The sequence below is a fragment of the Acanthochromis polyacanthus genome, chromosome 2, assembly GCF_021347895.1.
Source record: "Acanthochromis polyacanthus isolate Apoly-LR-REF ecotype Palm Island chromosome 2, KAUST_Apoly_ChrSc, whole genome shotgun sequence".
Taxonomy (NCBI): Eukaryota; Metazoa; Chordata; class Actinopteri; family Pomacentridae; genus Acanthochromis; species Acanthochromis polyacanthus.
This window is the reverse complement of record NC_067114.1, coordinates 12,178,723-12,205,183: the sequence shown is the minus strand read 5'-3', so window position 1 is coordinate 12,205,183 and position 26,461 is coordinate 12,178,723. Positions and strand designations below refer to the sequence as shown.

General features: G+C 42.4%; 1 protein-coding gene and 1 long non-coding RNA gene across 7 annotated transcripts in view; one reads left to right on the top strand and one right to left on the bottom strand.

Moving 5' to 3' along the window:
* The window catches only part of zfhx3b (zinc finger homeobox 3b), a 288,945-nt gene that overhangs the window by 137,967 nt on the left and 124,517 nt on the right, over positions 1-26,461 (top strand). For 5 of the 6 annotated variants that reach the window (XM_051939585.1, XM_051939586.1, XM_051939593.1 and 2 more), the window contains exon 4: positions 2,560-2,921. The gene's annotated coding sequence lies outside the window, so the exon portion shown is untranslated. Of the gene's footprint in view, positions 1-2,559; positions 2,922-14,875; positions 15,311-26,461 lie in introns of those variants that run through there. The other variant, XM_051939587.1, reaches the window with a different exon arrangement.
* Positions 9,353-17,145, bottom strand: LOC110965733 (uncharacterized). Its single transcript, XR_002596680.2, has 2 exons — positions 15,536-17,145; positions 9,353-10,576 (listed from the first exon to the last, which is right to left on the bottom strand). It is a non-coding gene; the product is annotated as an uncharacterized LOC110965733 (long non-coding RNA).

The window sequence follows — 26,461 nt, the reverse complement described above, 5'->3', positions numbered from 1 at the left end:
TACATCTCACTGTTCTTACACATATTGTTTTTTTAAACCCCAAATCCCCACAGCTCTTGTCGTGTCCCTCTTTTGGTCACTAGTATCTACTGGCCACACTATCACTCTTGTTACTTCCAATACTTAACTTTACACTGAAGCCTTTGCTCCTGAGACCGTAGTGTTGGTAGTGTTGGGAGATTAGTCTAGCCTCAGCTGAAGTAGACAAACTGCAATCAATACCTGATATAAGCAGTCCGCCTGGGTCAGGCGACCTTGCTGTATGGCACCCACGGCAACTCTAGTAAAGTCCTTATAGATTCTGGGTGACTGACCCCTGACGACCTGGGCAGATAAGGTCAGTCTGGCCAGAGTGACCTAGAGCAAAGAGGCCAGTGTCCAGTCAGTCTGGCTGTCCTATAATGAAGTGGTCAGTATTGCCTTTCTGTCACTCAGCAATTACGGAGAGAGATATGGAACCATAGATAGGTGCTGAATGCACATGGAGGCAGTAGCCACAGAATTACATTCACGAGGCAAAGGACCGGCAAAGTGCCATGTAAACTACTCTAATATGGGCTGGTAATGACTGGGAGCAAGATGGATCGAAAGAAGTCTGACAATTTCAGTACGACTGCATTACGTCTGTGTACGTGGGCACAGGAAACGCGACTGTAAAGCTCCTACTTAATAACGGCTTTTACAAATCAGGTGATTTGCAGTGATATGCTTTAAGTAATTTGAGATATCCTTCAAATGCTGTCATTTTTCTGCTTGCTGATTAATTTACTTACATTGAAATAAATGCATGTTAGCATCATTCATCACTTCAGGTTTTTTATGATGTAATATGAATGTTGAGAATAAACGGATCTCTTCATAGACTGTGTCCCCAATGTATTAGTGACACAGTGTAACTTGCCGAGTGAAGAGTGACCACATTAAAGACAAACAGACAAACATGTGTCACAGCATTTCTGCCGTGGCCTCTCGTGCTCTCCGACACAGGTCAGGGGCTCGGAAATCTCCAAAGCCATCCAGCTGCTGCCATCACAGACTCTGTGCATTCTTCTGTCTGCTAACTATTTAGTTGTCAGTGATTTGGTTAAGTGGAATTGACTTTTATCTGCGGTGTGCTGTGGGGCTGCCACTGGCAATTCAGAATCCCCCTTCCTCAGCTCCTGTCTTACCCTGGTGTCACATCCAGCACATTGCTATTGGCAGCTGAGCCAGGCCTAATCAATAGCCCAGGTCAGGGATGGCCCGCGGCTCTGCTGTGGGTGGGCTATTGATCCGACACACACACTCCCACAGGTCGCCCTGACAAACCGGGAAGTCGTGGCCTTGGACGAAGTGAGAGAGGAAGGAAGAGCGAGATGACAAATTAACAGCACTGGTCTGGGTCTGCTGTAACTGCTGACGAACCCCGTCATAAAAGTAATTTATTTATTGATTAGCGAGTGATGTACTGTATACTCTGTGTTTAAGGTAGCTTTACAGGATCATTGTTCATATTGATATTTCAAACGGAAGCGATTGGGTTCTGAAAAGCTGAGCACACGTTAAAATCAAGACCAGGAGAACACTGATAAAAAACATTTCAACAGCAATCACTTCATAACTACACAAGACCTCTGCCCCTGTGTGCCTCTCCTTCTCTTCTCTTTCTCCCCATCTGTCTCTCTCTTTGCTTCCTGGATCCTCTGTTGTCACTCTATCAGACCTGTGGCCAATGAGCAAGACTCTAGTTATTTTTGTTGCAGTTTTAAATGTTGCTCCCCGAGCTCCTTATCAGCACCACACTAAGAACTCTTGGGAACAATTAAACATGGGCTTTAACTCAAGTCTAACCACAGAGGTAAAAATAATCGCACAATGTTTCCAAATGGAAGTGGCTTCAAAAGAGCGATTCAGTTATCACAAGCTGTCTGCCTCTGCCGCCTGTATTCCCAAACTAAATCTCTGTCGCTGTGGAACTATTGGAACATATGACAAGCATATTTACTCAGCTTCACAAACTAGGCCCATGTGGAATTCAAAGTCTTTTTTTTTTTTTTTTTTACATGTTCTTTTTTTTTATTGCTGGAATTGACAGTTGAATAAATATGTATTGTCTATGAGACTTTGTTGTCGTATGCTGGAGATCCTCTGCAGAACAGGCAATTATATATGCTATTACAGGAATATGTCTTGTTCCGGTTACAGGGAAATTAAGTTTCTCCGGAAATCTTTTTCATTTTTCATTTTAAAAGTCTTCAGTGTTATGAGAAGAGAAATTACTCACAGCAGTTCATTTGCTGTTAAATGTAATCTTGAAATCGTAAGAGTCTGTCCTGCAGTAGTAGCAGACGAATAATTATTGATTAATTTTGTTGACTCTAAAAACAGCTGATTAATTTTGAAGTCTTGATGGAAGTCATACTGCTCTGGTTTGCATCTCCTGAAAGACATTTATTATGTGCTCATATTTCCGGGATGAGTTACAGAAACAGCGGGCGCTCTTAGAGGGCTGCAATGGAACTCTGTCTTTATGTCATGATGTTGAAAATACTAATTCTGTTTTCTCTCTTTTGTTTCTAGGTGATGGCGTCATCCTGATCCATTCTTCTTGTGACCTGGGAGTCCCTAAATCCCAAAACTTATAGCTTTGGAAAACCCTGGAAATACCTGGAATTCTAGGAGTATATCACCAAAACTTCTTCAGGTGCCCAGGCACCGGATCAATAGCTTTACATTCTCCTTTATTACTTTTTTGTCGATACAAAAAAAGAAAGTCTGAATATTAGCAATAGCCGCTGGCCATCTATCCGCTGCGTCGACGAACCTGCTGCGACCGAGAGGGCGTGACCTTTCTGCCTGCTGACTTCAAACACACACTTGAAACGAAAACACAGACAGAGAGGCTTCCGTGTGTTGGAAACTCAGACCAAAAACCCCATCAGGTAAGGCTGTGAAGTCCTCCCCTTGCTCCTGCTGTCCAAGCCCTAAGCCCTTTAACTTCTTCAGGGCTTTGAAGCTAACTTGTCCCCGCTCTCTGTCCCCCCACATGGTTAGCTCGCCTTCGGATTTGGTGTAAAGGAAAGTCTGGCTGATAAATGCCCCACTTTCATGCTCTGCTCACTTGTTTGTTCCTCTCGGATTAGAGGCTCTGAATATGTTGGGGTTGTTTGCCTGATGGATGCTTGCCCTGAGTTGTTCACTTGGCCCTTACAGGCTTTGGCCAGTGACCAGGCAGAGCTTGTAGTAAGTGGCAAGGCAGATTACACACCATATGCACTAGCGTGTTGTCATTAGCTGCTGTATGTGTCACGCTGTGTGGACATGCAAACACACACTGTACATGCACATAAAGGGGCATAAATGTGCAGGAAACACATTTTATTTGCAGTTTCACACAATGACACATCTGCAGTATGCACTCTGTTGAATGCTTTCTATTACAGTTATTGGTGTTCCTGTCAGTAATGGGATGTGCGAATGTTCCAAGATGTGGGTGTTTTTAAGTTTAAAGGGACAAAAGTGATTTTTCTGGCTGATAAAATGTCGCTACTGTTTGTGAGTGTGTGTGTCTTGCTGATGGGTGTATATTATGTTTTACTGTGTGTTTTGGAATGTACAGGAATAGATATACAGTGTGTGTTTGAATCTTGTGCAACAATGGCACGTTTCTGATGCATACGTGCATTTTTGGGCTTCATAGCTCATGGTTGTGAAATGAGCATTTCCATTCAGAGTGACTTTGAAATCAGCTTCGCTCCTGGTTTTATTAGAGTTCGGTTTCCCAGTTATTTTGCACAAGACTGACAACACATTTTCAGTCAGTGATTAAGACCTGATCCCAGGTTATCCAGACTATATTAAATTATTCTGCTTGATAAGAGAATATGCATGATTTTAGTTTTTCTCAGGCAATGACTTGGAATCAAATAGCATCTGATAAAAAAGATATAGAGATTAAGCTTTACACCTATGTGGCATAGCATTTCCTTCTCTTCATGCAAATGGTGAAAATTCTAGTTTTAGTTTGCTGACAACAACAAAAAAAATGCGTTGTTCTTCAGACTGGAAGTAAACCACATTAAGAATATAATTTGTTTATGCAATCAAGTGAATATGTTAAAAACAGCAGGACAATGAGACTGAATGAGGTGAGTTATGTCGTTCTGATCTGCAGAGATTTCTTTGAGAAATTCAAAGTAATTTAACTAAATTTGGGTCACTCAAATTTCGTACCCAGCAGCAAGTCATTGTTTTGAAAATGAGAATGAAGGAAGACAGAATAAATAAATAAACAGCCTTTTATTTTCTCCTGCATCTTTAAAGATTATTTTTAGTGTGGGTGAAGAGAAAACACTTGAAAGCACAAGAAACAATATTTATCATTGTGGAGCTAATTAAAGACGTGATCTGAAATGTATTTTCTATAAAGTCTGATTTAGGACCCAAAGGGTCAGCTGCCTCACAAATAGGGCAACAATAATACAGCAGGAGTCAGGAATGGAAAGGGCTCCAGTCTGGGGGAAAGCAACTCCCCTCCCTGGCCTGTGTGCTGATGGAGCTGTGCTCCTTGCCCAGGGCTCCAGGGCTCCGACACTAGACCTTATTTTTCATGTGGGCTGCACACTGTTCTGCTGCAGTCGGGGTTGCTCCCTTTGTGCCAGCCCTCCCCTTTTAGAAGAAAAGACATGCATGATTTCATACATGAAAGATATATGTAATTGGACAGCAGGGCCTATGCAATACATTTACAATTCTAAACAGAGAACTCTAAAACCAGTTTCCTTTTTCTCTCCCCCCTTTTCCCCTTTTCTTCCTGAGGAAATGTATAAGATCAAAAAATAGACAAAACACAGGTTATCATTCTTGTTACATGCTTTATATCTCATGTGAATGTACAAAATGCTCGAGCATTGCCAATACATCGCGTAATTCCACTTTATCAGTGTGTGGCTCAGGCGGTTGTGTTGTGGCTTAAAGAGAAATACAGCGGATTCAGACATGTGCTGCAGTATATATATATACTTGTAAATTGATGTGTATTGAGACACTCAGAATGGTAAATCTGAAGCTGCCATTTAAAGTCTTGCACTTTTGGGTGGGGTTACAAGAAAATATCAACTTCACTGTAGTACTTATCTCAGAATAGGGTGCTTTGGTTTATAATTAAAAGTGTATTCCTTGTCTTTACTTGTATCCTCTTGCATTCCCTCTTGTTTAAGTCAACAGAGGAAAAAATAGATGTAAAAGTTATTGATTCACAGACAGCATAGAATCAGTTTTATTCTATAAATACAAACCAGAAAAAGCAGCACATCCATGAACATACATCCCAAAATCTGAAGATCCGTACAGATTCATGGGCTGGATAATGCCCTTTGTGTTTGTGATGTACACACTGTAGTGAAACTGCTCTTTTCAGACACTACAAGCAAAGGGGAATATAATATTACATTAGATTTGAATTGAACATTTCACTGTAAAAAAAACAAAACATTTACTTTCAGATTGAGAGATTATATTTGTAAACTGCTCTCACATTGGACAGAAACTGGTTGTGTATAAAAGCTTCAATCCATTAGCAACCTTCTTACTGCTGCTGTCTAAAACTGGACATAGTATTAAATGGCTCAGTTCTGGCAAAACAGGCTTCGAAAAACAGAAAATTATGCATCAAATCAATGCAAATTTTATTGTAAATCAAATTCGAAACGAGCAAGAGACTAACTTGATGATTCCAGGTTAATTTACAAGCTGCCATGATGTGAATTAATGTGCCCCTGTGATTCAATGCACACAGTTTATCCTCTAAGCTATGAAAGAGAATATCACATCACTGTCGGTCATTTGACCACAGGGAAGGTATGACCTTTTGGAATTCAAAGACAGTTTTTCATGTTGATTTTTTTTTTTTTTGCCCTTATAAACAGCAAAACAACTTGTTTAAGTGGATCAAATTCAGCTGACACACACAATGCTGTGGAGACTCACAACACTGCAAATTATTCAGGAACCACTTATCCATCAGAATAAGAAGTAGCATCGTTTCTAATTTCTTGCAGCATGATGTCAACCGCAGTCATGTCATGATGTGTGTATATTAACACAGTAAAGAGGGGACCATAACCCTTCGCTGACTTCGGTCGCTCTCCAATCCTCCTGTGCATCGTATACAATGGACACACAGCGAAACAATAAGTGCTTGAATTAGGTGGAGGCTAGTATTTCTGCCTCAGGAATGAGGTCAGCTGACTGTCGCTGCTGAAATTCATAAGGCAGAAGTGATCTTGGCAGGAAAGCAGGTCGCATGAGCAGGCAGCAGATATAAAGGTAGCGTTGTTGAGCGTCTTCCTCAATACCTGGCCTCTGGAAACCACACTGTAAATCAGGAGGATGATGTGTTTTGTCTAGAGAACTCATTTTAGAAGACAGCTTTGATTTCGATATTGCGTACTTGTGCATGAATGCATGTAGGGCACAGGTGATCTCAGTAGTGCTGGATGGACTGGTGCAGACCTACTGGCTTAAGGTCTCCTGTGGTGCATTTGTCATGCAAAAGTAAACACCTTTAGCAGTGACTCCCTTAACAAGCTAGCACCTAAAAATGGAACGGCTCCACTAATCGCTTGGTTTTTTTGAATCCAGGAGCACTTCAGGCTAGAGGGGGTGGGTGGGGGGTGGGTGGGGGGTGGGGTGACACCTCACCTCCACTGAGGCATTTACACCAAAGGGGCCAAATCAGTTAAAGGACAGGCAACGCTCCGTGACCCCTAACCGCCCAAACTGACCTCACGCAGCAAACGTGGTTGGGATTTGTTGCCACCTAGATGAAGTTTAGGAGAGCTGAGAGGGGTTAAGCACCTGTAATTCAGTCTCCTGCTGAAATGACTTTGGCACAACCAGAGGGGCTCACTCACAACTCCGGAGGGGTTTTTGATCAGCGCGAGGCTTCGGATGAGCCTGTTGGGTTTGTTTCTGAACTAGATGCCGCACAGATGCTGCCTCTGCACCAGCACAGGCGTCGTCATGTGGAGTGGCGAGGAGTTGATTTCCATGCATGTAAAATTCCCCCATGATCCCCACCCAGGTCTGCATTCACTTCGCTCACTTTGTCTGAATGGTAGCCCACTGAGGGAGTGTGTGCTGGCGCCTCAGTGTGTGTAGTCACTGGCTCCATGTCACTGTCAGACGCTGAATAGCGGCCGAGGATGCAAAGGAAAATCAAAAGCTGACATTTTATTCATTGTAAATAGGCAGCACTTGTCCATCATGTCCCTATAAAGACATTATTATTCAACAGTGTTGTTCTCACATTGGTGTCACTGCTTTGAATAGTAAAACTCATCATGTTGAATTTGTTCTACAATAATCAGAAATTGGGTGTTTAATTTTGCACATTTAAAGCCTTTAAAGTATTTCAAACTCTGTTCAAAATGTATCATATCCCTCATTTGATGCTTGTTCTGCAACTTCTCGATTTAAATATGCTTTGTAGGATTTTTTTCTCTTTCTTCTTCTTTATGAATTATCAGAAGAGAAAGTTGAAGTTGTTGCTGTCTCCTTTGACCCAGGCCTCACGCTGTAGACGGATGACGCTGCCGCACCCAGAGGCTGTGCGTGACGCATGGTTTGGATTTGACCTCTGGCTATAATCCTGGATCTGTACTATTTGCCTTCTGTGTCGCTTCCACCTGTCATGTTTCATCTCGTCGTGTTGTTTTGCGGGCTCCTCTTGACATCAAGGAAAATTACACTCTTTAAGTTTGTTACGTTCAAGTGCAAAACGCAGCGAGCACAAAGTGGCATTTAAATAGGCCCGTTTTTTTTCCTTTTTTTTTTTTTTTTTTTGGCGTTGCAGCGATTCTGTGATTGTGCTCCGTCCCGTATGGGTCGGTTTAACCAACAGCTAGTGGAGCTGTTGCCTGGAGTGGTCATGTGGCTCTGATTTTGGGATCCCTCTTTTTCAGTGAGCCTCTCCAAAGCGCGTAAAAACCCCACGAGTCCCGCCTGTCTCTCACCCACAGTCTATGACAGCGGCTTGCCGGATTTCTCCATTTATTCGCTGTCCCCCCGATCTGAAATGTGCATTATCACAAGGCCTGGTCTGGTGCTTATCCCTTCACTCAGTTAAGGTCGTATTTACCTTAAAATAATCGACACAATGCATATTCAGGAGAGAGTTCGACTTAACGCAAGCTTTGCCTGTATTATCTATTTTTATCAGTATTTATTTTTTGTTTTTGCTTAGAATTTTTTGCAATTTGTGAATTTGGAATGTTCTATATTGTATGTGTGAGTTGTGCAATATGGAGATCTGACGGTGGTAGAGGTGTTGTGGCATCTTCTTTTGAAGGAAAGAGACGAAAAAATACACACACATATATATGTATACACACGTAATCTTTCTATAATATTATTTTAACTTTTTCATGCTTTGAACTAGTTTAAAAAAAGAAAAAGTAATTTTCTTACAGAAATGTATTATGGACTTAAAGGAGGTGAGATGGGATGAAGTGCTGAGGCTTTGCTCACGTACAGTATTTTTGTTGTTGTTGTTATTGTGTATATTTAAAAAAATAGTCCATGGGAAACATTTAGAGCCTAACTGCACACAATAATAATAATAATATGTTTTTTAAAATATGTTGTGACACTGTGATATACCCCACCACACACACACACACACTCCCCATCCTACACACACACACACACACACACACACACACACACACTCCCAGGAGGAGGAGGAGGGGGGGGGGGGGACAGGGAGGGAGGGTGAGGCAGAAAAAAAGGGAGTCACGCTCGCTGATTTTGGGGGAATCTGTACGTGTGTGTGCTCTTTGATTCGATTTAATCGCAGTGGTCAGGGTGAAATAATCTGTACAATCAAGCAAAGGCAGCAGCACATCGGGGATTTTCGACTGTTTTACGACAATCTTCCGAATATTGACAGAATAATTATGGGTTAACACGACTATTTCCCCCCAAAATTCAAACGTCAAAACTGTGTGTGAATAATGCATAAGGATCATTAATAAGGTAGTAGTGGCAGGGCGAGTAAATGGATGAGAGAGAGGAATTGATATGCCTTCTTGTTTCTCATGTAAATGAGGCAGACTGACCAGACGGCCGCTCGTCATTTATTCGAATCCAAACTCTAAAAGAAAGAAAGAAAGAAATCACAACAGCAGCAGCAGACAACAGATGCAGGTTTCTCTTTTTTCCTTTCCCCTCAAGTTGCAGTCAGAAATGTGGTGTCAGGTTCGCCCTTGTGTTGCTGCTTTGCATGCGATCTGTCATTAACACGTGTCAAACAATTTTCATCAGGAACATTTCTTAAAAAGATGTGAAACAAACGGGCAGACGATGCATCATATTTTTTTTTACAGGATCATTTTAATATTATTTTTAAGGAGTCACGTCAACAAACATAAATAAATGTTTAAAAAATCAAACATATTGGCTATAAATAAACAGGCAGTCATAAAATCAAGCAAATAGAAAACGAGTCTCATGATACAGAATATCAGGAACAATAAAAAAAATAAAATAAACAAGCAAGCAAACAACTCCATTTACAGACAGTTCTACCAACATGAACAATTCAATATTTAGTTCTGTAAAACACGTTGCATGTGCATCTTTAAAGTTAAAACCAGCTGAATGATGAATAAAGGATGGGATATAATATTTGCTATAATACAGGCAGGACTGCAGCATTTCCAAGTACAAACGTTACACTTCAGTTTGGCTAAACAAAAGATTCTCCACACTGACTTGTATCCATTCAAGAACATTCTCCGTGTGCCAGGCATGACAGGGAGGGAAACTATGAGGAAACATGCATTTTAAAAATCTCATTTTGAGCAAAAAGCTGCAGAAATACAAAGCCTGTAAGTAAAGATTTGCAAAAAGATGCTGTGTTCTTGTTTATAGGGGACGTTTGCTCTAATGTTGGAATAAGATCTGGAGTGCAGAGCATGCCTTATGTACAGCCACGCAATAAAACGACTGTAAAATTTACATTTGAAATTAAATATATGCATTTTAGGTCATTTTCTTTTCCATGATTCTATATGAAATCTCCTCCTTAATTAGGCCAAGTTCAAGTTTGATCTGATCTTGTCACTCCCTAAAAGTGAAGATTCTTTTTCATTGTTTTTTTTTTTATACAAACGGACAGTGCATGAATGTGGCACTGCTACTTTTTTTCTCAGTAATATTTGTAATTTCCCGCAGTGGATAGCCTTCACCTCTTTTGTCCACCTAATAACCCGAACGTGTCGGTTCACATCATTTACATGCGACTCAGTTTAATCTATAATCATAGACTGGATGGCAGAGGAAGGAAAAAAAATAGGTGCGCTTTTTTTTTCTTTCTTTTTTCTTTTTTATTTTTTTTGCGCAAAGACCAGTTGGTCCGCAGGCGCTTGGCTCCTGTGAAAGGAGTTGACGCGCTGCTTGATCCCAGTGGTCAGGCTGAACATAAGAGGGCGCTCCCATTGCACCTGGCTGTGCTGCCCTATCCGCCCTGGAAACACGAGGAGCCGGACAGCAGCCTCTCATGTGTGATGCGGAGGTAAACAGCGCAGCCTCCACGCTTTCATTCGATCCATTATTACGCACAAAAACAGAGAAAAATCAACGAATATGGAGATGAGAATTTGCATATTTTCTTAGAATTTAAATGAAACTTTTTTTTCCTGGAATAAGTTACATGTGGAGAATTATTAGAGGCACGTGGAAAGTTTTTTTTTTTCCTTTTCAAATGTGAAAAACTTGGTCTCCACTAATTCAAGTGTTTGTATCCGAGCTGCGGACACTAAGTGGAGAACCTGCAGGCCCAGCATGTGCACACTGTCTTCATGTTCTTTCTTTCTTTTCTTTTTTTTTGAATATTAAACTAAACAAAAACTATTTAATTTTAATTTTCCAAACCAATCCAGCGTTTTCCTCTCTTTTTTTCCCTTGTTTTGTTTAGCTTTTATTTTGGAGTCCCACCTTGAGCCTCCCGTCCACCTCCATTAATCTGCACCTGCAGTCTTGTTTTTATTGAGAAATATTTTCATAGCACAATCTCTTCCTAAAGAACGCCCTTTTCATCTGTGTTTACCATGAACACAGCCTCTGACTGACACCCTGCTTGTTAATATTGCAGCCCTATGAACATCTCAAATCCCCCCCAAATCCTTGGGAATATAATGGTCGTTATCTCTTTATAAAGTTATATGACTTTTTTTCTCGATAGCAGCTTTTTATCTTTAAATACCTTCACCCCCTTGCTCATTTCCTCTGTTTCCTTTTGTGCTTTTTTTCTTTTTTAAATGCATGTGCATGTGTGTGCACGCGCACAGAAGGTTTGCTGACTTTTAATTTCACTTGATTTGAATACAGTGAAGTGAATGTTGGTAATAGTTGACACTAGAAACGACTGGTTTCTTGCACGTCTTGGCGTTGGTCAGAAGCTACTTTCATGTTGGCCCCAACATCTACGGAGCACTTTCTTTTCTTTTTTTCTTTCTTTTTTTTTTTTTGCATTTTAAGCTGCTCTCCCCTTTTCTTTGTCACATCCACGAGCTGTCATAGCCACAGGTTGTGTTGAATTTGCAATGCCACTCATCGATGTATGCCTATTGAGGCTGGCACGTGGACAGTTATCCTTCCCACTGAGAGGCGCAATTGAATGCTGGTAACACAAAAGCTTCAGACCCTGTCAGTTCCCCCTTCTTCTCTTTTCAGTGATGCATAGGCCCTAAAAGCATCAAGGCCTCCGTCAGGCTGCCTCTTCTTTTGATTCTTAGCCTACATGCTCAATACGGTCACTGATGGAGTAATGCCAATCAGGCCTTTTTGCATAAATTTGTAAACTCAACTTTGCATTGTTGGGCTTTAGGCGACTGGCTGGCTCAAAGCTGCCTCCTACAAGCCTCAAATTACAGCAGACTCTTTTATTATCTCGTAGCCCCTTTAACTCCACTCGCACGCTATTTTCAACCTATTCATTTTTACAATCTCTCCTTTCCCGAGAGAGCAGACACGTCGCAAATCCTCGAGATTCCTGCAGTCTGCCTCCTCGTGCTGCGAGAGAAGAGGGGGGGAAAACCGCGAAGAAAGTGTTCGACGGGGCTCGCTGCAGTTTTTTCTCGTGTTTTCTGTGCTCAGATGGGGCTGGAGCAGATGCTGCATTGCTTAAAAACAGGTATCAGCGCTTGCCGCGGCTTGTGGAAGGCAAGTGCTGAGGAAATGCCGTGTTACAGCACACCATATATTTTACCAGCAGGGAGAGAGAGAGAGAGAGAGAGAGGGAGGGTGATAGAAAGGGGAGAGAGAGAGAGAGAGTGAGAGCGATGGAAAGGGGGGAGCTGGTCATATAGGCTACAATGTAAGAAGTTTGATTTTCATAGGCTCTTCAAAGGAATATATGCTATTGGATCTGTAGAAACGCCGAATCTCATGAGGGGTTCCGTAACCTTTCTAACCTTTACGTCAAAGGCCGATGAAAAAATATCAAATGTGCTCTATATTTCCCATCAGCCACCACTACAACACGACAAAAAGGCTTCTTCACACATCACCTGTGTGCAATCCTCTAAAAAAACGACAAACATGTTACAATCATGTGAGGAAATCTACATCTCAGGCCGCTTTATTAACTCTCTTGTCTTTAAAAAAATATATATATCAGAGTCTGAAGGCTGCTTGAAGTTGTGCAAAACACAGGACTCATTTTTGCCATTTATCCATCTATCAACTCTGCATCGGAATTCACAGCAGACTATAGACGCAGCCCAAAATAATAATAAAAAAATCCGTATTGTTTCAATAAACACAGCGCGTTATGTGATCAGTGGAAGCTGCCACTTGTATTCAGTGGACCAGCACTCTATATGGAGCTGTTTGCACAGAAAGTGTGCATACTGAGACTGCCAGGGATTGTCCATTTCCTCGGAGAATCAACAATAAAATTATCATAACAAAGAGCACTGAGAGACTCAAAGGTTGATTTTTTTTTCTTCCTTTTTTTTTGAAATACGTTCGGAGGAAACGATGGGGACATCAGTTGCAGAGGGTTCACGGGGAGATTATTGTAAAAATAAAACAAATAATAAAGCAAAAACCTCAACAGATTTATGCTAGTATTGATCATAAAGGCTGGTAGAAATTTCAAATCGCCTCAGAATGAGATGAGACACTGACCATCTGGGCTTCTTGTCATATCAGAATGAGACTAGGATTGAATGCACACAGGCCGGTGTCCTTTCTGTCACACATTTCTATTCTTCTTCTTCTTGTTGTTGTTATTTAAAGGAAACTTCACGTATTGACAACGTGTTCCCACCAGTTTGGCAATAGATGTCACGATAGCCTGTTTCCCCATCACCCATCTGTGTTACAGCTACACTCACAAGTCTTTTCCTGGTGTGCTGGGTAAGAATAAACCTGCTCATTTTCCCCACCTAAATACCTATTCCATACATATTCTGCATATTTTACGATTTAAATAAAGTCTCACAGCTGTACAGGATGCATTGAGGCTTCAACAAGTATTTCTAAAAGAACTTCTTTGCATGCTGTACTCGTACAAAGCAGCTCTCAAGAGTTTCCAAATTCCATTTTTAAAAACATATACATTTAAACCGCTGTGCTGCATAGCCACACACGTCTTTGCAACAATTAATTTCTTTTATATTAGAAGAGTGCTGTGAAATATGATGCTGGGTTTAACTTGGAGTGATGTCTTGAGCAGGGTAAAATAACGACACGACTTCCACATGTTCTCCGTCATACTTTTATCCGTGTTATGTTTTCTGTGAAAGCTGGGTTTTAAATTCTCCCAAAGAGGCTTAAATTAGCTGTTTTTTTTATTCTAAATGAATCCACGCATACACACTACACGTGTAAGTTGAGGAACACCTTTTGCTCGAAGTTCTCTTCATCTCGTATCAGGAAGCATATCGTGGTTGAATTCAGATTTTTCTTCAGCATAAACTTGAGAACTATACCAACATTTTCCTCAAATGCAATATGCAGGTTGATTTGCTTCAAGTTTATTAAAGTTTGAATTTTGAAGCCACGCATCAGGACTATTTAACTCCTGCCTCATGAGCAAGTGGTGTTTTCTCTTAATGCCTAAAATATAGATTTAGCGCTTCAAACACACAGTTGGCTCTGATAATATCCAGGTGCCACTGTACTTATGCTAAGCTCTGTTCTTTGCAGATTACACCAGTACACCGTGGCAGCCTGTCTATATGTTGCTGTTACACTTCTGCTTTGCATAGATGCACAAATCGCTTCCATTTAATTGCATTGTTTTTTGGGGTAAAAAAAAAAGGTGTTTATTTTTGCTTATTCACAAACGCGACTGTTGGATTCACAATCACAGTTGGCAGCCTCGACTCTGCTTATTTCCATTTTTTATTTTTCTTTTGCCATTTCCGAAACTCGTGTTATGTTTTTCAATAAGTTGTCCCAAACGTTGCCTCTAAACTGAGTGAGAAAAACGGCGCTTTTATACGAGAAGCTTTGGCGCGACTCGGGAAAAAAAAAGAGGTTGAAAGAGGACGGAATAAAATAAAACAAAACGCGATCGCTTTTGTGCTTTCAGTGGCCGAAGCTTGTGCGAATGTTTGCTTTTCAAATGTTTTCAAAATAAAAATAAAAATCGGGACGCAAAAACGTTAGAAAAAGTGTAAAAGAGCGGAGGGAAAGCTGCGCCTCCAGCCTGCTGCTGCTCCAGCTTTAACTTTCACTGTCTTCCGTCTAATCAAACTCTTACTTTCCGCTGTTCTTAATTCCATATTTTCAATTCCTGATCATTACTTTCCTCTTTTTTTCCTACTTGTATCTATCCATCCATCCCTCCCTCCCTCCTCTTTCTCCCTCCCTCCCTCCCTCTCTCTCCCGAGCTCTCTCCTTTGCTGAATCTTATTGATCCAGAAGGCGGCTAATTAGCCCTTCCCTTCGTGCCTGTGTAATGAAGCACATGCGCACTGAATTAATCACAGCCATTTTTTGCAGGAAACTAATTAGCAGGAATAAAGATCCAAAGAGTTTTTTCTTTTCAATCATCAGATCTCACTTTCACCTCTTCCTCGCTCCCTCTAACACAAGACTCATCGCCTGCTTTGCATCCAAATTATTTTTATATTGCCTTTAACAACTAATAGTACCTACTTCGGTCTCTTTTTTTACACTCCGCAACAACAATGATCTTTCTTTTGCCACCCTAAGCGCAAACTGACCAAAAGGGGACTGCCTTGATGGGATCTTTAGCTAAATCATCTCAATACTGGATTAAAAAGCGAGGATCACAAAGCGGCAGCGAGAAATTGTAAGTTTCAACTTTGCGTTTGTCTCTTTTCCTCTCTGTTTCCACGATCCTATTCTTTTCGCTTGTGTGACTTATCTGGATCTCTTTTCTGTCTGTTCCTACTTTACGTGTAGCGGTTCGCTGGCTATTCTCACATTGTGAGCAATGACTGGCGATCACAAGTTCATTTCATGCAAGTAGTTTTGGGTTTTATTCTCGATTTTCGCCCTGGTTTCGTATCGTTACCTGTGTTTACATCAGCGTTCGTCCTCTCCTCCTCATGAATGGAAGATAAGAAACGGGCAAGACAGCGATCCACTCCAAGCAGTTGATCGTGGAAAAGCACGGTTTTGAAACAAATACGTGCTTTTCCGGGCGATCGGGGGAAGGTGTAGAGGGCTTATGGTTGTCGAGAGACGTGTTTTGGAGGCACAAATGCAGTAAGAGACGGAGCTGTGCAGAGCGGACGAAGGGCAGCGGCAGCTCCACATGAGCGCAGCCCAGGAAGGGAGCTCCAAGTCCAGCCTGTGGGTCCGTGTGCGTCCGGCAAAAAAAGGCACCGTCTCTTGCTTTGTACATTTGGACCACATTTGACACTTGCCACATCCAAACGGGGGTTTCGGCACCGTCGTGTGGTTCTACCAAAACAAAAATCCTCTTCTGGATAAAGACATTTTTTGTTCTTCTCCGACACGTCTCTGTCTGAAATGTGCAATCCCTCCGCCCTGCCTTCAGCTCCTCTAAGCTACACTTTCCCCTTCTTTACCCCACTTTGTCCATCTCTGTTTCTTTTTTATTATTATTTTTCATAGCTGTTTGCCTCTTTGAAGCGTTGTTTTTGAGTCGATTCTCGCTCATTCACTGACGAAGTCACATGCAAATCGATCGGCACGAGTGTGTGTGTGTGTGTGTGTGTGTGTGTGTGTGTGTGTGTGTGTGTGTGTGTGTGTGTGTTGCGTGGACGTGCGTGCATGGAGGGGTCTGTGTTTGCGAGCGTGTGTGTGTTATGCGAATGTGGTGTGTTGGAGGAAAAACGGAGCCCTGGGTCTCCTTCATGACAAGAGCGGATCAGCAGGACCTTGTACACGGACAGCCTGAGATTTGTGAGCTGCACAGAGCAGACATGTGGCTCAGACGCAGCCTGGATCTGCTGCCTCCAACTACTTGGCTACCGTATCTGACTTTCAAGAGAGCATATTTTCTTCCTTTCCCCGAGAAATGCTGCCCGGGAAGAAAACAAAAACGAAACCCAAACATTGCCCTATTCGTCTGACCTTAAACAGACATAATCATTCCAAAGTTACTGCCGGAAACTTAAAGTATGGTCCGGGCTAAACCTGTAGGTCACTGCATGCGTTTAGTAGCCGCTTAAGCCAGTTAACATTTGCAGGGTTTTTTTCTAAGTCAAACTACTAGGAGATATCTTCCACCTACCCAAAAATAGAACGAAGCTGCTCTCTCGGTGGAAAAACATACGGCTTTGCAACATACAGCAAGGCCCCCTTTTTTACATTTAAAAAAAAAATACTTTCTGATCACCTACAACTGCACTGATAATAATCTTACCCCAAAAATAGATGTGATCGGAAAAATGGCACTTTACGCGCAATTGCGAAATCTCCATAAATATCACTTTTGTTTTAAAAAGAGGCTACTTTTCGAAAGGGATTGCAGTGTATCTCTGTACAGGAGAAAAAAAAAACAAGAAAGCGGCGAGAATTATAAGTCAGTCTTGGGTATTTTTCGCGACATAGAGACGAGGAAAAGAAAGGGAGGCAAAAAAAGGTTTTTTTGCGAGCGAGCAAGAGGCAATGATAGGATGTGGGGGGAAACAGAAAGGGGGGTGTGAAGCTGTGTTTGTGTGTGTGAGTGTGTGGGTGGGTGGGGGGGTAGGTCAGACAGCAAGAAACAGGGGGAACAGGGGTCATGGAGTGAGTGCAAGAGATAAAAAAGAAAGAGAGGAAACCCCCTTCGCAAAAAAACAGCCGAGGGATAATAGGGGAGAGAGTGGCTGGGAGAAGTGAGGGTGATGGTTTGGTTATGTTTTTTGGGGGAGCCACACAAAAGCCCCCATGTACAGTTGTCAGCATGTGCAAGGATTAAGACTTTGGCTTTATTTTAGGATGGGAGAAACAAAAATAGGCAGTTTTTTTTTCAAGAAATGAAATAAAAATAAGGCTGTCAGGCAGGAGAAAGGGAGAGAAAGAGAAGAAACCCCCTCCAACGGAAGGAGGGGTGGGAGAGCGGAGGGGTCAGATAGCCATGGGCCATGGAGGAGCAATCAGGGGGAGAGGTCAGGTAAACAGATCCCTACCTTTCAGACTGGAGAGGAGCAGGCAGGGAAACAGATTAGCACTGTGAGGAACAAGAGGAACGGGCATGCTTACCAATCAACTTTAAATTTCATCATTATTCCTATTTCCTCATTTTCCTGCTTTTGTTCCGTGCTTTTATTTTTTGCATCTGCGACTTCTGTGTGTGTGTGCGTGTGTGTTGTAGACTCCAGCGGCTGTGAATTTAAAGGTGTCATATAGGACAGGTAGGCTGCTGTGCCAAAAACACGAGTGATCTCCCTTCCTCCTCCTGTCTGACAGTAACACTCCTCTTCCTCATCCTCCTCCTCCTCCCTTCTCTTCCCTTCCCTTCCCTCTCTCTCCCTCTTCTGTTACAAAACAAAGACAGCAGAAATGTTTACTGTCATCTCACCTGTCTGATCCCCCCCCTCCTCAGTCTTGGCTCATTGTCATATTTATGTTTAATTATAACAGTTCCGGGGGAAAAAGGTATAGGAATGTCACTGGCTTTATTTCTATGTATTCTATTTCAAATATTGTCAGCTGTTGTGTTTTTGGCGTCGCTAACTGTAGTATCTCAAGCTCATCTCTCACTGTGATACTGGAAGTATTACGTTAATGTTAAAGTGCCAGCAGAGTGATGGGTTTTATACAGTGTTTTCAGAAATTGTAATTTTTTCCATTCATTTTTGTTCGTATATTTATCAAGACTAGATTTTCATTTACCTTATTTTAATATTTTAGTGCATCAAAAACATTTAGATGCAGATGGATTCTATACTTAATTTGAAGGAAAATGGGAAAGTAGCTTAATAATCTGTTCAAAATAAATGAAAAATACTGTCATGCAAGGATTTGTCCTCATGAGTTTAATCTAAATAATTAAATTAGAATTCTTTTTAATTATTGTGGAGCTGGTTACACAGATCTTTGTGGCATCAGGTAGCTGTTTTAAACCGTCACGTACGTGCTTCTAAAAATTAGATCAAATTGTAAACATGTTATATGATGATGTTGGAATTCTTTGTTGAGATCAAAATGATTATAAATGCTTTGTTTGGGATAGTGGCGCTTGTAAAATATGATTCTAGCCACAGTGTTTATGAAGTCAGGGTGTGTGCTGGATTGCTACATCAGTGTTTTTTTGTCATATTTGTTCTTCTCAACATAAAGAGGTTATTTGGTGTTGTGACGGCGGTGTATGATAGCAGCTTCTACTGTGGAGATGCCACTGATGATGCACAACAAAAACGCTCGTCCACTCTCCGCACCTGGCCCCTCTCCTTTACAATATTTGATGACAGGTATATTCATAGAATTCGGATGCCGTCTGGCTGTGTGAGCGAGAGCAGCACGTCCAGTTGGGCGAACGAGATAAAGGGGGAGGCAGTCGTCATGGATAGGCTTGTTTCATGGTTTGGGGGTAACGCAGAGAAAAGGGAGACAGCGCCTCTGGCTGTCATAACCCCTTCTCCTCCTCTCACTGTGCCTCTCCCTCTCTTTCTCGCTCTCTGTCTCTCACCCTCTTTCGCTCTCCATCTCATTCTCTCGGTCTCTGCGTATCTCCCTCCTTAACTCCCACCCTTCCATGCTCGGGCACCGGCACCGTGGGGGAGCTCGCTGACATGTCCTCGGTCGGAGAGAGCCCTCTTTGGGTGAACAGCAGGCTAAGGCCAGACATGGGAGATTCAGCACACTTACGTTAGTGTACCAGACAGCGTGCGTGCATGTGTGCATACAGAAAAGCAAAACGACACATATTTGCAATCCTACAAGCAAGACATGGAATAGTTTTTGCAGGAGAAAATTTCAACGCTTTATTCTAATTGTTTATGTTAATATTAGTCATTTTATTTATTTGTGCCTGTATGAATGAATAGTTGCCAGCCAATTCAAATGAATTCCCTTCCTCTGTGTGTTGTCCGAGATGTGAGAGGCAAAGCATCATAAATATGAATAGGTCCACCTTTTGTGTGGATGTGTCTTCTGTGAAATCAGAAAGGAATGTTAAGTGTCTGTCTCCACCATTAGCTGTGTGGACGGGTAGGTGAGAGCAGTCGACGCAGATGATGGCTTTGAATCTGATGTGTGGTTTCTGAATATGCAAGGTCGTGCAGCGAAGACCAATTCTTCCAGTTGTCCTGAAGCCGAGGCCAGTATGCGTGTCATGCTATCATAAAGGAGCAGGCGGCGATGGCAGCGGCGGTGGGGGTGGCGGGGTCTTGGCTCAACACAGAGGAGAGCGAGAAAGTGGGAAAGGAGAGTGGAGGAGATGTCATGCTCAGGTGTGTGTGTGTGTGTGTGTGTGTGTGTGTGTGTGTGTGTGTGTGTGTGTGTGTGTGTGTGGATGTAAGCATGCTTACGGTGTGCATGAATGCTGTAGCTGATCCCTAATCCCAGCAGCCCAGAGTGTCCAAAAGGGCTCCTCTTTATCCACAGAAAGCAGCCCCTTTTTTCTTTTAAAATTCCCCTCCCAGTCTTCTTTTGAGCTTTTTTTTTTTCTTCCTCTCCAATGTCATCCTTTTATCTTTTTGAAGTGAAGTTGGCGGGGTTTTTTTGTGGTTTGCTCTTTCACAATGTTATCGTGTTAACAATCTTGGTTAAATCATTGTGGTAGACTAGATTTATGACTGAGAAGATGCTCATATGTCTGTGAATGTGTGTGTGTGTGTAGCAGCTTTCAGATTTGTGGGCATATTGGCGTCCAGAAAATCAAATTTCTTTTTGAATGTGCCATGTCGCTCTTTCTTATGATAGTTTTGTTTTTATATTTAATAATTTCTTTTTACATTTTTTAGCTGTTTAAAAAAAATTCAAGCCAGTGTTCAAATTCAGACAAATTACAGCAGACGTTACCCACTTATCATAAAGATAATAGAAAAACAGGGAGAAGGAGAAAAATCCCTTTCCATTCAGTAGTGTTTAAAGGCAAAGCATGGGTTCTGTTTTGACTTTCTCTCCCTCAGTGAAAGATATTCACAGGCTGTCATAGAACACCGCGCAATAATGTGTGACACAAATTTATACAAATTTGAATTCCATTTCAAACAATAAATTAATGCTGTGGTAGTCATGGAAGGGGGATTGTAATGTGCTTGTGGATCTGTGTCCTTGACTGGAATCTCGGTGTTGCTTCTGTAATAAATGTACAATATCAGTTTTGTAGCAAACAAAGCTGTTTGTTAGATAGCAGTGTTGTAACGGGGATAAAGACTGTCTTATTTCTGGCTCGCTGTATTGACTGTGAGTAGAAGACCTGTGTGATGCATGCCTGTCCAGAACTGGCAGTGTCGTAAAAGCTGAGTGTACGTGTGTGTGTTTTGTGTGTGTGTGTGGCATAGCGACTATGACTGACTGTGTATATATCCTATTTTAGGCAGCAGCTAGCTCTTGTGCTCAAGGATGGGAGGAACAACGGTTTTGTGTCTGTATAGGCTACATATACCTACATGCGGGCAATGCAGGGATGACAGGGAGCACTCCAAGGGCTGCAAAATTGAACTGAGCTGCACCCCAGCCCCCCATAAGCCCACCCTTCTCTTGGACCCTGGAGGCCAGCATTCCACCCTCCGCACTGGCGCTTATCATCACAAAGGACAGAATGCATAAAACATGGAGGACGCTTAGACAGAGGCGGCCCAGGTCGCCTTTCTCTCCCTACACTGAGCCCTGGAACAATACATGGGCCCCTCTGGCCTGTGACTCTGACGACACACACGCCGTCTTTTTGTCCTCCCCTATTTCTTTGTCATCCTCTTCCTCTTCCTCTATGTTACTGTGCTCTGTGGAGTGATAACTGCCCTCGCATTGTTTATCTGTGTCTGTGAAATCTGCATTGTGTAACCGAAATGTAAGTGTGCGTGTGGGTGTTTTCAGGGAGCGAAAGTGACAGGTTTTAAAATATTGACAGTGCATCAGCTGCAAGGCTCCTCTTTCATATTCCATATTATCTGTTGTAGCATGTGTGTTTTTTTTTTTTTAAAAAGCAGTTTCATATTATTTACATAAAAACACTGACACGCAGGTTAAAGTTACACAACTGAGATCATTTTGTGCATGTGCAGAAATATTATTTTGTGTAGAAGAGGACATGTGTCAGTGCGCTCAGATGATTTGTGTGTCAGACCTGTCTTTTTTTTTCTTTTTTCCCCTTGTCACTAATTTACAGCCGGGTCACCCAGTGATGCAACACCATGGCTTAAAATACAGTGTGTGTGTTGTACAATCAGTCCATCAGCTTCTCGGCTTATTTCTGTCGGTCAGTGAGCCACTGCTGGTTTGAAAGGCCAGATAAAAAGCAATGTGAAAGTGATGTTAATATTGTGTCGCTATTGACTTCATATTTATTCTTCCATCTCAGTCATTCTCCTCTGTTACCACCATAGCATGGTTAGTATTAACAGTTGGGCAGATAGATGAATAAATGGGCTGTGTTTGACGTGTTTTTTTTTCCCCTTTACAGTGACATGCATGTGCAGAGTGGTTCCCCCCCCCCCCCCCCCCCCCAATATGATGATCTTTTTTTTCTGTCTTCAAATCCTGGGTAAAGCTCAGTTTTGATTTCACATTTAGGTCATACTGATTTTAATTCCTTTTCTCTGTATGCACTGCATCCATTCCCGCCTGTCACACTTTAGTGACGGTGACAAACAGTAGTCATATGTGCCAGAGAGGGTTTTAGTGTGTGTCTGTCTATGCGTGTGTCTCATAGCTGGGCTGTAGGAATGCACTGCTGGGATGTGCTGGACCCCGGCAGGTCTATGGCACTTCCTCTCTGTGTACCTCACAGCTTATCCTCCTCAGGATTATAGAGAGAAGAAAAGAAAAGAGCGATGGCAGGAGCACCCTTTCCCTCTCACACCCTCTACTTCGTTTTTACACTCGCGCACGCACGCACGCAAATCTCCACAAAAAGTGTAATTCACTTGCAAATGTGTAGTAGCCCGTCCATGTTCCCAGATGAGGAGCGAGAGAAAGGGAGAGGGAGGGGCAGAGATGGAAAGACATAGAGGGAAGGCTGCAGTGTGTTTCAGTGTGAGACGGGGCTGAGGTGAAGCTACCGGCTGCTTCTTCCTGGTCAGGAAAAGCGGCCGACTCCATCTGCCCACTGCTAGATTCTTTTGGGGGTTTGTGCGCGTTTATATTGTTTTTGCCGTGTAAATAACTGAACGTGTGTGCCTGTGCATTCGGGGCTGTTGTCACACAGTAGGTGTATACGTTGGGACTTGCTATTTGTCATTCCCCTGGCTTCTTCTGAGGTGGCCTGGTGCTGTTCGCTCTGTGCCCCAGGCGACTGATCTGCTAGTGGCGAAGGGGTTAAGAAGCAAGGATAGCCCTCTTTTGTCTCTGCGGCCCTCTTTGCCATTGTTGTGGTGGAATTGAGCTCGGTGCACCTCACTTGACCACAGCAAAGCAATAAAATGGCCTCTAAGTGCTGTAGCCTCCGTAGTCTTCTGATGTCAGCTCTCTTTCAGCTTCTGCCGCTAGATTTTCCTTTTTTTTCCCTCTCTGTCTCTCTGTGCAATGTACAGCGTGTGCACACATGGACTGGTCATTGTTATGTCTTAGAGGAATGCATTTTCATTGCTCATGCATTGCTAGCTTTTTTTTTTTTTTTTTTTAAGGTTTTGTGAGGATACCTTCACGTACCTTCTCTTTGTATTGTTGGAAAGTGCATGTAAATCATATACTAAATTCCTGGAGGATATTTTTTTCTTCATGTGTTGATACTTTGTATGCAAACACAAATTACACACCATCAAAAATATAATAGGCAATAGATTTAAAGGTCCTAATAACACCTGCAGTGTAAGATGTGGCTGAGAAAGAGCTAGCCTCTCGAAAAAATATGCACACATTTTATTTTTTATGATCTATGAAAATTAGTTTAAGTGTAGTAGCATTACATTCAAAGGAATGATAATGGAATCCTTCTTATATACTCTTGTGATGTGTATCTGACTCTGAGAATACCAGTAAATATCTCCACTGATCTGACCACCACCAACTGATAGTCATTATCAAATCGAACGAAGAAGCCCTGCTGTTCTAGCTGCTGAATGAATGATACAGATAGGTACCTCGGTTCTTTAGCCGCACGCTGTTCTCTTATGTTACATTTTCCAGCCATGTTGTGAGCAGAATGATACAAATACTGCGTATAATAAAGTGAGAATGTATTATTAGAATGCATAGTGTTGGTGTTATTGTGTTTGATTGCACAGATGATTGTTTATAGCAGAGTCCCACCTCTGCAGACATTGTAATTAAAAAGAAGATATACTGCATGTGCGTCTGTCGCCATCCCATCTCATCTCGTCAAATAAGCATCTAGCGGTTGCGGTGAGCATGTCAGTGGATTTATGAAAGATTTCTGATTGGCTGAATTATAATTGGCACTGTCCCGAGCGTAAACCATTTTTGCCAGGTGTCATACAGACCACATTAAATGTTCTACCAAACTGCAATTAAAGCAACATTTCCTCAAAGCCGCAATATCACACTTCGACATCATTCTGAAGGGTGTCTCCGTCTCTTGCGTCTGCGCCTCACCCTTTTCCTCTCTTGCATTCGTCCTGCTGAAACGCGCGTGGTTTTCACTCGGGGTCTCACGGTACCAAAAACAAATGCTGTTTCTCATTTTCCCTGTGTTAAATGAACAAACATAAGGACTTCAGTGCCTCATAATAAATTGATTAGAGAGAACAGACTCCCACTCAGCTACACCGAAAACTAGAGATGTACTGTGTGTGTGTGTGTGTGTGTGTGTGTGTGTGTGTGTGTGTGTGTGTGTGTGTGTGTGAGCGTGCTAGCCTGAGGAGGAGGAGGAAACATGCTCTCCTATTCTCCCCAACATAAATACACCAACACAGCAGCTAAAAATGTATATTTATCCAGCTTAATGGCAGTTCTTGTCTGCAGGTCCTTATGCTGCCACCTCACTGGCAGGTGCTGCTTCAGCCGCTGTTTTGCACCCAATAGTTGATGTCTGCAGCAGCACCATGGTGTTTACGTATCTGATGCAGAACTCTCCTTGACTATTTGATTTTCATTCTGATGTTCAGTGTCACAGAGCTGAGATTTGGCCTAGGCTGGAGGGGGTGGGGCAGATCCCATGGGGCTGACACAGGGCTAGACGGCCGTAACAGACTGGTGACCTCGGCTTTGTGACGTCATTCACCTCGTCTGGTCACCATGGCATTCATTTTCCCTACTGTTTAATGAATGAAGATAGGGGCCCGGGCTAGTATATGCACCTATTAATTGTTGTGCTGAATGTGGGGGGCTAATACAAGCATCAGAAAACATTAATCCAGCATATAATAATGGCTTGAGTTGAAAACATCCTTTTTATTGCCTCGTCTTCTGCTGTATGTCTGCAAATCTGTTCCAGTCTAAGTTTAATTAAAGGTGACATTTTTCTTCACTTGAGCATTTGGCTTCTCTCAGGTGGTACCAAATACCAAGCATTGTTGTGTGAAAGCAGTAGAGAAAAACACACCCTGACCACATATAGGAAGTCAGCCTGAGGTAAGAGCTAGGCTCAAAACGGATACTGACTGTTACAACAGTTATTCTCCTCTTTTGGTGCCAGTTCTCTGGCAAGAAATATTCTGCTTTTCCTGGCCATTGCCACCATTTTACTCTTCCTTACAGTAGCATTGAAGCACATTTTTTTCAGACTTATTTTACATCTTTAACATTCGATAGAGATTGATGAAATTTAGTGTAATTTGGACAGCATCTCCTCTCTGCATCCAGTGCCGTCTCTGCTGCTCAGGCAAGGTATCTGTATCAGGAGGATGAAGGCTATAATATAGGTTCCTCTGCTGCCTGCTTTTTGTTACAGCCAGGTGTTTCCTCATGTTGGATCATGCCCTGATGGGGAACAACAGGCCACATGGCAGGTGAGAACCAAATGTTTAATGCTAGTGGATAGTTTTTTTTTTTTTTAGTCTTCCTGTGCCACAAGCAGAGCTCAGAAAACTCTTGCAAGCGAGCAGAGCAGACCGGTGAAACTGCACTCTGTGCTGAGGATCAACACAGGAAGTAGCCCTTGTATGGTGCAGGAGCTCTGTGGATGAACTCTTTCCCTCCTTGCACCAGGAGCAGGACAAGTGTGTAGATGACACAGCCTTTGTTTACACTGGAGAGAATATGGGTTTGGAGGAAGGAGAAAAAAGAGAAAGACGGTGGTCAGGGCAGGGGGAGAGCAGACACCAGCCTCATCACTTCCTTCCTTTCTATACTTTTTTTTTCATTTTTTTCATGAATTGCCATTGTCAAAACAACAGCAGACAGAGAAGGAAGTGTAAAATTGCAGCACTGGTGCTTTTCAAACATTTTGTAAAAAAGAAAAAACTGCATGAAAACTCAAAACTGTGGACTATCTAGAAAGATTGTGAAACCCCTAGTAAATGCAGCTCTGTCTGTTATCTGCCAGTGTAGTCTGCCCTGCTGCAGCTACACTTCTCCTTTTTCTGCCAGACAGGATACATTAAACAAGCCTGTATGTTTTGACCCTGATCAAGACGGAACAGTCGTTTCTCACACTGTGTAGAAACCCGTTGCCCCACACATGCTTTCAGGCAGATATGCATGTATAAGATGGATATATCTGTACCTGCTCTTTTCCTGTCTTCCATAGAATTTCTCTCTAACAATGCAGCACAGTGACACCTGCGCTCTGTGTCTCGTTGAGTCCTGTGGTCAGGGCGAAAATGTATTTTCACATGACAGATGGGTATGTGGGCCTTTAACCGGAAGCCTGGCTATGGTGTTTCACAATCTCTCTAGAAACAAGAACTGAGTACCCGCGTACTCTGTTGTGTTGTCCGTATTTTGTGTAATGGATGCCAGCTTGCCTGCAGTGGGTACA